Below are 11,526 nucleotides of genomic sequence, written 5' to 3'. Positions count from 1 at the left end.
TCAGTTCTGTGGTGTTCTTGGTCACACATTTATGGAGTTTCTGAAGGGCCGTGGAGATGTCTGCCAGGCACAGCACGATCTCTCTGCAGACAAGTGAACTGTAGAAACTGATTACTACTCCACCAAGAAGCCCCCCAACCGCGGGTAACCTGAACACAGAGGTTGAACTGAGATCTGCAGAGCATTTTACAAGAGTCCTGACCTGGACAGGGTAAACCTCAGTGCGCTTCCTTTCTATTGCCTCAGTGTTCCTGGACTGAAGAATTGCTGCTTCTTGTTAGGAGGTTCATTTCATTTCTCATTATTGTCAATCTCATACTCAAAGCACTGAGAATTTTAAGTGGAATATATAGAAGTAGACTTCAGTTTCTTTGCATCATTTCTGTATTCAGTTTTTTTTTTTTTTTTTTTTTGAGAGATTTTCACTCTAGGGCGCGTGCACTCGCCAGACAGACAGAGAGAGACATAGAGACAGAAAGCGAGAAATCACCCCCCAGGGAGGATGGTCACGCCGCAATCCCTTCTCCTCCATTCTCCTCTCGGGATCTTGGGCACGCACGCACACGCGCCCGGCGTGAGTTTTAAGCCACCGGGTCCGGGACACGAACCGCGGTCGATTACGTGGGAGTCCAGCGACATAGCCATTACGCTAACTGCTGGTTCCCTCTGTATTCAGTTTTCAAAATTCTCTCATAACCTCATTGTTTTTTTTAAAACTAAATTAACATGGCTCGAATGAACTGCCCAGCCCCAGTATAAGTCACACACAAGAACATAAGATTTCCTAATACACAACATCCAACCAATGTGACCTTAAACAAATTTACAGAGGAACTTAAGAAGTATGGAAAATGGTTACAGTTACGGGATACAGTGTGGGAGGAGGGTGAGAGAAGAGTGAGAGTGCGAGGAAAGATATTAAGATATTGTTGACATTTACGGGACAAAGAAATGGATGATTGTCTGTTGATGATAATGTGCATAGTATCCTCAACTGGACTGGGGTGAAGTGTATTCATGTTGGGAGAATTCACTTTACAAGCTATGTGATGTATAGTGATTGAATGTATAAAAGGAAAAAAAAAAGAATAGAATTACCACAATATGTGAAGCAACTTATGACACTACTCTTGCAGAGAAAGAAGACATCCATGTTCTCGATTGGCCTTTTGAATGACGGTGCACCTTCATCCTACCAGATTGTTGATGACTGGTTAAGTCTTGTAAAAATAAAGTTTCATGAAGAACCTGGTCGCTGTATTGCTGTTATTGTGTCTCAGGCCTTGGCAGAGCTCCAGTGCTAGTTGCCCTAGAATTCATTGAAGATGGAGTGAAATAAGAAGATGCAGTGCAATTCATAAGACAAAAGTGGCGTGGAGCTTTTAACAGCAAGCAACTTTTATATTTGGAGAAGTATTGTCCTAAAATGCAGCTGTGCTCCAAAGACTCCAATGGTCATAGGAACAACTGTTGCATTCAATAAACCTGGGGTCCCTGATGCTATTCCCTTGGAAGTGGAACTTGAGATAGGGCCTAATTTGTCATACATGTTAGCCATAGTGCTGGCTTGGTGAGAAAGTCCAATGAAGCTTCCATGAGAGTATTAAAAGCAGTTTTACCAGGCTGCAAAACTTGACAGAATTACAACCTCTATGTTTGGGTTACAATCAATGTATTTGGAGATTTAGTAAAAGATTCTTGCTGTACAACATTTTAAAATGTGCTTATTATTTGTACCAACTGACCTTTCCTGAAACCATGCAGTACTGAGTTATGTCTTTAAATCTATTCCCATGTAAGAGTATTATCAATATAGAAGAAATTCAGAAAGAATAGATGCCAGCATACCCAGCACAATGCTTGGATATTTTTAATATCTGCAGAACTAAAGTCCCAGGGACTACAAATACTGTAGACTGCATGTGGTATATTTCTTCAGTCATTTCAAACATTTAAAGTAGGGCCTATGTGGTTATTTGCCCATTCACTTTATGAGTACATCTCCTGCATTCATACCAGTATATATCAGGTTTGCTTTAACCATTTTTTCTTTGTTTTTACCAAGTATTATGGTGATAATTTCATGTCTTTTAAATTTCATTTCATACTGTTATGAAAAACCTCAATTTTGAAAATCTACATTGTATAGAGGAAGTACATGCGTTTAATGTCTCCAGATCTCCCCCCTTCCAAAAAAGCTTATAGTTAATTTAACATTTGCAGTCTGAGGTGCAACTTAAGAGAGAGGGCCTGAAAAAAGAATGGCGGGGGCTATTAAATATTTTTAGTAAAACATCGCCTTTATTTTGTGCAGAACATGTAGAATATGCTGTTTAATTTAGTAAATATTTTTTAAAAGGTAGAAATGCTTTGTTGTAACTAAAACAATTCTTAATCATAAAATTTCTGAAATTCTTATTTTGTTCCGTATCTAATGGAAGTTTACCAACATTTTTTTTTTTTTTGGAGAGATTTTCCCTGTAGGGCGCGTGTGCTCGCCAGACAGACAGAGAGAGACAGAGACAGAAAGCGAGAAATCACCCCCCAGGGGGGATGGTCATGCCGCAATCCCTTCTCCTCCATTCTCCTCTCGGGATCTTGGGCACGCACGCACACGTGCCCGGCGTGAGTTTTAAGCCACCGGGTCCGGGACACGAACCGCGGTCGACTACGTGGGAGTCCAGCGACATAGCCATTACGCTAACTGCTGGTTCCCCCAACATTTTTTTTTTTGAAGCGTTGTATTTTTTTTTTTCTTTTCAACCTCTTGCAACAAAAGAAGTAGGTTTCTGCTAATGATTTAAGAGGGTATCCAATATTTGATATGCCTTTTGAGCTATGTAACTTAATATTTGGATATTTGATCATTTGTTTTATTATGTAATTGATAAAATGGTGATGTGTACTAGAGTTAGTTAAACCATATATTTAAACTGTCTGGGAATGTGCGGTTATAGTTCTGTGGGAGAAATATTTTGTCAGTGTTCACCGGCTTGTAAAAACTTAGTGAAAGAGCTCGACCATCTAAATAAATAATGAAATGCAAAAAATAAAAATAAAAACCTGAGGCTTCTAACCCTAGGTTCTGATGACTGTACTGATGAGTTTTACCAAACCCAAAGGAAATGCAAAAGAAATACTAAATACTAATTGTACACAAATTTTTCCAGAAGACAAGAGAGAAGAAAATACTTCTCAATTAATTTTCTGATGCCAGCAATTTCCTTGATATTAAAATGAGATAAAGATATTTCAGGAAAACAATAGACCAACATTTTTCATGAACATATGTGGAAAACTAACCAATAAATGTCAACAAACAAAATCCAACAATATTTAAAAAAGAGTAATACTTCATGACCAAGAGGGCTTCATCCTGAAAATGCAAGGCAGATTCATGTGAAAATCACTCGAAACTATAGTGGCAGGAAACAGATCAGTGATAGGTGGGTCTGTGGGTGACAGGAGAGAAATACAAAGGGGCAAAAGGCACCACTTAGGGATGGTAGAACTATCCTCTATCCTGCCTTTGGTGGTGGTTATACAGCTGCATGCATTTATACAAACCCATGTTATTGTACACCAAAAAGGTAAGTAATTTTACTGTATGTAAATTGTACCCTAATGAAAACAGGGTTTTTTGTGTGTGTTTTGTTTTGTTTTAAAAACAGAGCAACAGATAAAACAAAGCTGTTATTGGTTGGAGTTGGGTGATGAATACATGAGTGTGCAAATACTATTCCTCAGTTGTGTATATGTCAAGTTTGAAAGCTTCCAAAATAAAAAATGATCTCAATGACAAAGCAAAACCTTTGATCTCAAGTTCTGTTTTTATTTTGATGCTATTTCTGGGCTTCCTTTTCCAGCAAAATTTGTTGAAAGATTTGACTATAGACACAATTTTTCTTTCTCACCTTCCATTCAGGTGTTCCACAATTCTATATCCTCTTGTTAAGGTAACCAATGACCTACTGACCTCCATGTAGCTAAGAGGTTATTTTCTTTCCTCATTCATTCCATTGCTTTTATTTTTTGTTTTCTCTTTCTTTTTATTCCTTCTTTCCTTCTTTCCTTCCTTCCTTCCTTCTTTCCTTCTTTTCTTTCTTTCTCTTTTTTTCCCTTTTTTTTTTGGTTTGTTTTGCTGTAGGGCACATGTGCTTGCCAGAGATAGCCAGAACCAGAGAGAGAGAGAAAGTGAGAAATCCCTGGGCTTGCTCATGCCTCAACCCCTTCGCCTCCATTCTCCTGGCATTTGGGGCACATACACTTATGTGCCTGGAGTGATTTTTCAAGCCACTGGGTCTGGGGCTCAAACTGTGCAGCTGGCCATGTGGATGCAGCACCTTAACCTCTACAGCACCTGCTCCATTTCCAAGAAGCATTCATTAGTTTCTTTTCTTGGTTTCTATCACCTTATTCATGCCTTTTTAAAAGTTTGTGGTTCTATTCATACCTTTTTTTCCCCCCTTTTTGATTGCTAGAGGGTATGTTCACTAGCCAGAGAGCAAGAGAAAGCAACCTTCAATGGGGAGTGGTCATGCCACATCCCTTTTGCTCCATTTCTCCTTCCCATTAGGATTTGGGCATGCCAATATACATACATGGCCAGCATATTTTTTCAAACTGCAGGGGCCTGGATTTGAAACACGGGGCTGTGTGGGGTCTGACTCCCTTAACTTCTGTGCTATGGGGCTGGTCCTATTCATGCCATTTTTAGCTTTTTTTTTTTTTTTCCTGTTCCTCTTTGCAAAACCTCCAGAAAGTGTCTGAAGTCTAGTCCTTTAATTTCCTCCCTTCCCTTCCCCACACTCCCTGTGCTAGCCAGGAAGAGACAAAGAGAGGGAAAGTGAGAAATCATACTTCCCAAGTGAGGGTTTGGGGGGATGGCCACACCACAATCCCTTCTTCTCTGTTCTCCTCTTGGGATTTTGAGTATACATGCACACATGTCCAGTGTGCTTTTCAAGTTGTTGAGTCTGGGAATTGAACTGTGGTCAGCCATGTAGGAATCCAACACCTTAACCATGATGTCACCTGCTGGCCTAGCCTCTATACTCTTTTATTTACACTCTATCCTTAGGTAATTTCATGGGGACACTATGGTTTAAATACTCTTTAAATGCCTGTAAGTTCCAAATCAGCACCTGTGGCCCTGACCTCTTCCAGAACCTCGGAAATCATCCATATAACATCCTATGACATCTTCATCTGGAAGTCTAGCAGGCATTTCAAAACGAAGACATCATGCAATTGAAATGGTCCTTTTCTTGCACATGTGCCCTAGTCTACTGTTCTGGTAGACAAAACTCAGGAATCATCTTCATCTTCCCTCTTGCCATCATCTCCTACCCTCCTCATTATTATCCACTCACTTCTGAAATAGTTACTGAACACTTTCTATGCTCATTTCATTTATTCTACTAAGATTCTCCTTCAAGTCATCATATTCTTATCTGTTTCTTGCTCCTAATCCTCTCGCTTCTTCTTTCTTTGGTAAATGTTTGTCTAATTTAAGTTCTAAAATTTCATATTTAGTTTTATGAATGCTGCCTATAATACATAAAGATTTAAATTTCTATAAAATTACAATACTCTACGCTTTCATTTCTTAGAGACAGCCTGAAGTTTTTTAAGCACTGCAGAAGAAAACTGAGAGATTTTATATAAGTGAAGATACGGAAAATATGGAAATCCTCTGTCTAGTTCAAAGTCAAGATCGCAATTCTAAATTTGAAGACTGTTTTGTGGTAAGTTGCTGGTGAGAAAGTACACACTCTGTACAGAGAAATGCAATACTTTAAAAACTAATAATATAGAACTGGTTGGTATAGATTAGATCTTGGAAATAACCCTGTTGTTCTGATTTGTCAATGGTCTTTAGAGATCTAGAGATAATCCTAGGAGAGAGAATACTAATTCCTTTCAGAATTTGTTTGACTTCATTAAGACAAATTTATTAGTAAGCCATTGCTAAGACTAACCTTAGAAAATTAGTAGATGGACAAAGCAGCAAAGATTAATTAACTAAAAATGAGCATCCTTTGGCTTCATGTTGGCTGCTCACCTGTCCCATGTTCATTGATGTTTGAATAAAAACTGATGAAAAAGTCCCATTTTTTTGTACTTATGACTTAAGAGATCTCATTCTTTTAGTTTTTCTCTTAAGAATTGCTTACTGAACTATCAATATCATGACCATCTCTTCAAATGGTCTACTATCTCTTTAATCAAGTACTGTAATAGGATTTGCCATAGAAGAGAAAGCAGTGAGGTTGAAGAGAGAAGAATCAAGAAAATGGCAGTAAGGGTAGGAAGGCTTAGCCACATTCCTCTGGCTCTGGCTAAGGGGACAATTCAGAGCAGGTGTCACCTCAGTGTCAGAATCTGATACACTCAAAGCTTCACATAATTGTCACATAAGCCAGGGGCAATTTCCTCCATCATGTTGTGTTCTCTGAACATAACTGGTAAGAAAAAGGAGGTTAGGTTGGGTTTTGATTTTAGTCTGTTTTTCCAGTTTTAATGTAATTCAAGACTTACCTTTACTAGTTTATCTTAACAGGTAAGACAGTTCTGTACCTCATGTCAGTATTATTTCATTATTCCTACCTGTATTTTTATTTTCTGTTCTTTTCCTTTTTATTATTTTGGGGAGAGAGATTTTTGCTATCAGGTGTGCTCACTTGCTTGAGAGACATAGACAGAGACAGAGAGAGAAAGAGAGAAATTACCCCCTCCGGGAGGATAGCCACATAGCAATCACTTCTCCTCCATTCTCCTCTTGGATTTTTTGGCCCACGCACATGTGCCTGGTGTAAGTTTGAAGCCACTGGGTCTGGAACTCAAACTGTGGTGGATCATGAGGGAGTCCAGTGCCTTAACCACTATGCCACCTGCTGGACCCCCACCTATATTTTAAAAATCTGTATCAGTCATCATTGCATCTAAGTCTGCTGGTCGTCATTTAAACTAGTTAACAATTCTTTAAATCTGAGTCTTTGTGGACACTCTACTTTTTTTTTTAGTAATATAAATAGCAAGTAAACACATGCTTTATGACACTACAGATTTTCCCAACTTATTTTAGAACTAGAGTTACTAGCTAAAACCCTTTTATTGTCTCTTGAATTGATAATATATCCTCTGAAACACTGGGATATACAATTTGGAAGAGGGATCAGCAGATGGTGTAATGGTTACATTGCCGAACTCTCACATGGTCAACCACAGTTCAAGTCCCAGACCCAGTGACTTGAAACCCATGTCAGGCACATGTGCATGCATGCCCCAAATCCAAGAGGAGAATGGAGGAGATGGGATTGTGGCATGCTATCCCCCCGGGGAGGTGATTTCTCACTTTCTGGTGAGTGGACACACCCTATAGCGATAAAAATCTCTCAATAAAATAAAATAAAATAAAATTTGGGAGAAGGAATAGTTTCTATGTTGATTTCAAGACTGTGGATAAATGAAAAAAAAATACATGATCCATTTGTCCTATCTCCTTCTACTTTTCAAGGTCTCTTCTGGGTTGGTGAACAGTAGTTTTGTTGTATATTTTGTTTTAACAAATGCATGTGGGTAGTTTAAAAAGGCAAATAATGCTAAAAATTTATACTGCCACACACCCACAGACCCATTTCTCTCTCCAGAGGCAGCTTCATTAAATACTTTCAGCTGTTTCTTTTGGTATTTACCTGTATATTCTTTTAAAATAATATGGAATAATTGCTATCCCTTGATACTTTGGAGTTATCTTTTGAATTACTATGAAAGATAACAATTTTAGCTTTTATATACCTCCTTTACCCTCCCACCTTCCATATATTTGTAAGGCAATTGTAAGTTAAGTCTATATTTAGTGTTTTCATTTTATAATTGTGTAAGTGCTCATTGCTTAGTCAGAAAGTCAAATTCTTTAATTAGATATAAATTGTCTCAAATTTTCATTTGCCTCATTTTTGTTGAATTTGTAGAGTAGTTCCCTACAAGTTCCTACAGCTTCCACATAGTTAAAGCATTTAAATGCCATTTTATTTCCGTCATGTGCCTCTGTGTGTGTATGTGTACATGTGGTATTTTTTTAGGCAGGCTTTCAATTTGTCCCAACCTAACTGCCTCAGTCTCCTGAGTAACATGGGCTACTGTTCTTGGCTTTATTTTTGTATTATTAAATTTTTTTTGAGAAAGAGATTTTTGCTATAGGGCACATGTGTTTGCTGGACAGCTGGAGAGAAAGAGAGAGACAGAAAGTGAGAAATCACCCCCTGGGGGAATAATGGCCATGCCACAATCCCTTCTCCTTTATTGTCCTCTCAGGATTTTGGGCACACACACACACACACACACACACACACACAAGTGTGTGCCCAGCATGAGTTTTAAGCTGCCGGGTCCTGGACTCAAACTGTGATTGACTATGTGGGAATCCAACGACTTAACCATTACACCATCTGCTGGCCCCAACTATTCCTGGCTTTTTAAATTTTCATTCTGTATCTGAAAAATCCTTAAAATTTTCTTTCATCTTTTTATTTCAACTGGACCAGTTTTTCTCTAGACATACTATCTATCTGTCACCTTAGGCATGGGCAGCTTAGGGAATCAGCTTACACAATTATGGATGCTGGTGAATACAAAATCTGCAGAGAAGGCCAGCAGGCTGGAGATCCAGAGAAGAGTTGATGTTGGACTCTTGAGTACCAAGGCATACTGTAGGCAGAATTCCCTCTCTCTTGGGGGAACCTCAGTTTTTTATCTCTTGAGGCCTTCAACTGATTGGATGAGGTATACCCACGTTATAGAGGGTAATCTGCTGGACTCAAAGTCTATTGATTAAACACTAATCTTAATCTCATCTTTGAAAAATACCTTCACAAACACATTTAGACTGGACATTTGACTAAATACCTGGGTATCGTGGCCTAGTCAGGTTGGCATGTAAAATTAACCATCTGAGACATAACTAAGGGGGAGAGCAGGTGATGTGGTAGTTAAATTACTGTGTTCCCACGTGTCTGACCACAGTTTAAGTCTCAGACCTGGCAGCTTGAAAATCATGCCAGGTGCATGTGTGTACATGCCCAAAATCCCAGGAGGAGATTGGAGGAGAAGGGATTGTGGCAGGGCCATCCCCTCTGGGGAGGGTTATATCTCACTTTCCCTCTCACTGTCTCTCTCCAGTCCTGTGGGAAAAAGAGAGAGAGAGAGAATCAAGAACACAGGGGATTGTGTTTGAAGTCTCTTTCTGTAGAAGGGTCCTCTTCCTTTGTACTGTATCCCTCAAATTCCAACTACCTTAAGTTGTGAACTTCCATCTTTGTTTACTCTCCCCAGTGCAACAACCACTGTTGGTGACTTGGTCTCTATTTCTGTGTGCTGGCTTGGTGAATACACTTTGGGAGAAAGCCATGGGGGATGCATGGCCCACCTTGTGTGCTTCTCTGTGCTGGCTGCTGTCCAATGCCTGGGAAGAATTATTTCATCTATTTTTTCAGTGTTCACAGCTGTGCATGACAGGAGGATGAATACTCTGTGTACTAGCTTCTCTTTCATAGCCAGAATGAGCTGGATGGTTGAGCTTCCTAACAAGTCTTTTAACTGGTTGTCTGTTCCCACTCTTGCCCCTAGGAATCATTATCCATCCCAAACAAAGGGGTCTTATAAAAACTGGAGTCAGACTGTAACACTCCCTCAGCAAAGCCCTTTGCTAGCTTCTCAGGGAATGCAGTCTAAGCTTGCTTCAGCCTACATGCCCATCACACCTGGGGTCTGCCTGTCTCTCCAACCTCCCCTTCACTACCTGCTTCCCCTTACTAAGCCTCAGCCACCTCAACTGCTTTTTCTGTTCCTTGCACATGCCGTGCTGGTGCCTGCTTCAAGACTTTGTGTCACTTAGTCTTCACCTGGTAGGCTCTGTTTCATCATTGTCACCCGAGTGACTGTTGTCATCGATATCTCAGTATAAACATCAGCTTCTCAGAGAGTTTTTCTGTGACCAGCTAGCTTAAATAGCTTTCAGGTCATGCTCTGTCACAATGCCCTGCTTTATTCTCTTCATAGGACTTTATTGCTACCTGTTCATTTCTAAGAACTTTTCAGAAACTCTGCTTGGTCATTTTTGTGCCGCTTTTCAGTCTCCTCTAAAATGTAAGCCCAGGAAAGCAAGAGCCATGTTTGAATTATTCACTGCTATATCTTCAGCCCTTTAAACAGGGAAGCACGGGCAGGTTCCCAGTCAAATCAAAATTCTTTCAGTGAATGAATAATTCTAGAGAGATCCAGGACTGGGGCTACCTGTCATAACAAGCATGTTGATTAACAGGAATTTGCTTTGGCTGCCACTTGTGAGGCTTCAAATTTGGAAGGGAGCTCTGAAAGCGATGTTGCCTTCTATCGTTTGGCATTCAACAAGCATTTTTTAAGTGTCTGCCATGTGTCATCACAGGAAAGTCGTTAAGAGCACATCCTTTGTAGTCAAACAGGATCTGCTATCAGTCTTACTTTGCCACATCCTAGCTATATCACCTTGGGAGAATTATTCTCTCCGAATCTCAGTTTCTCCATCTGCATGGGACAGAATGATAATCCTTATCTTATAAGAGTTTATGGAGGGGGCCAGCAGGTGGCATGGTGGTTAAGCCACTGAGCTCTCACATTGCTGAACATGGTTCAAGTCTCAGACCTGGCAACTTGAAACTCACACCAGGAGCGTGTGTGTGTGCGTGTGCCCAAAATCCCAGGAGAAGAATGGAGAAGAAAGGAAATCACCCCAGGGTTGATTTCTTACTTTCCCTCTCACTGTCTGTCTACCTGGTGAGCGCACATGCCCTATGGCAAAAACATGTTTTTTTTGTTTGTTTGTTTTGTTTTGTTTTGTTTTTTTTAAAGAGTTTATGGGGGTTAAGTTAAACAACACATGTAAATTATTCAGAATTGAAGTTTGGCAATAAACAGATACTCAAAATGTAGTTAGTGTTATCATTAAGGATTATTAGTTTATGTGATGGTTGTTTCTATTTTGTGGGATTAATAGAATTGTGAGCAGCAGGTGGTGTGATGGTTGAGGTGGCTGGATCCTACATAGCTGACAGTGCAGATCAAGTCCTGGACCTGGTGACTTGAAAACTATCCCAGGTGCATGTGTGTACATGCTCGAAATCCTGAGAGAAGGAGGGATGAGAAGGATTGCAGCATGACCATCCCCCCTGAAGGATACTTTCTTACTTTCTCTCTGTCTCTCTTCAGCAAGCACACATGCCCATAGCAATTTTAAAAAGAAAAAATTAAAAAAGAAGAAGAAAAAAAGAGTTAGGGGGAAGGTGATGAGTGAGGGTAAAGTATTGGCCCAGGAAAATTTCCCCAGTAAATCATCCCCTCTGATTGCTTCTTGGTGGCATGTGTTCATCACATGTCAGTGAGCACTGTTACTTGACTGTCTTGCCAGTTATTTCTTTTACTTAAACCTCATCGTCGGTGCTAGAAAGTCCTTTAATAATTTGTTAATGTTGGGACCAGCACGTGGCA

At 39.8% G+C, this 11,526-nt stretch overlaps 1 pseudogene; it reads left to right on the top strand.

Annotated features, from left to right (window-relative positions):
- Positions 1-726: 726 nt before the first annotated feature.
- On the top strand, positions 727-1,483 carry LOC102478039 (protein tyrosine phosphatase type IVA 1-like; annotated as a pseudogene).
- Positions 1,484-11,526: the final 10,043 nt, after the last annotated feature.

The sequence above is a fragment of the Tupaia chinensis genome, unplaced genomic scaffold (genome assembly GCF_000334495.1).
Source record: "Tupaia chinensis unplaced genomic scaffold, TupChi_1.0 Scaffold000478_3, whole genome shotgun sequence".
In the NCBI taxonomy this organism is placed as follows: domain Eukaryota; kingdom Metazoa; phylum Chordata; class Mammalia; order Scandentia; family Tupaiidae; genus Tupaia; species Tupaia belangeri.
Note: the sequence above shows the minus strand (reverse complement) of the source record. Positions and strands in the feature narration are given on the sequence as shown.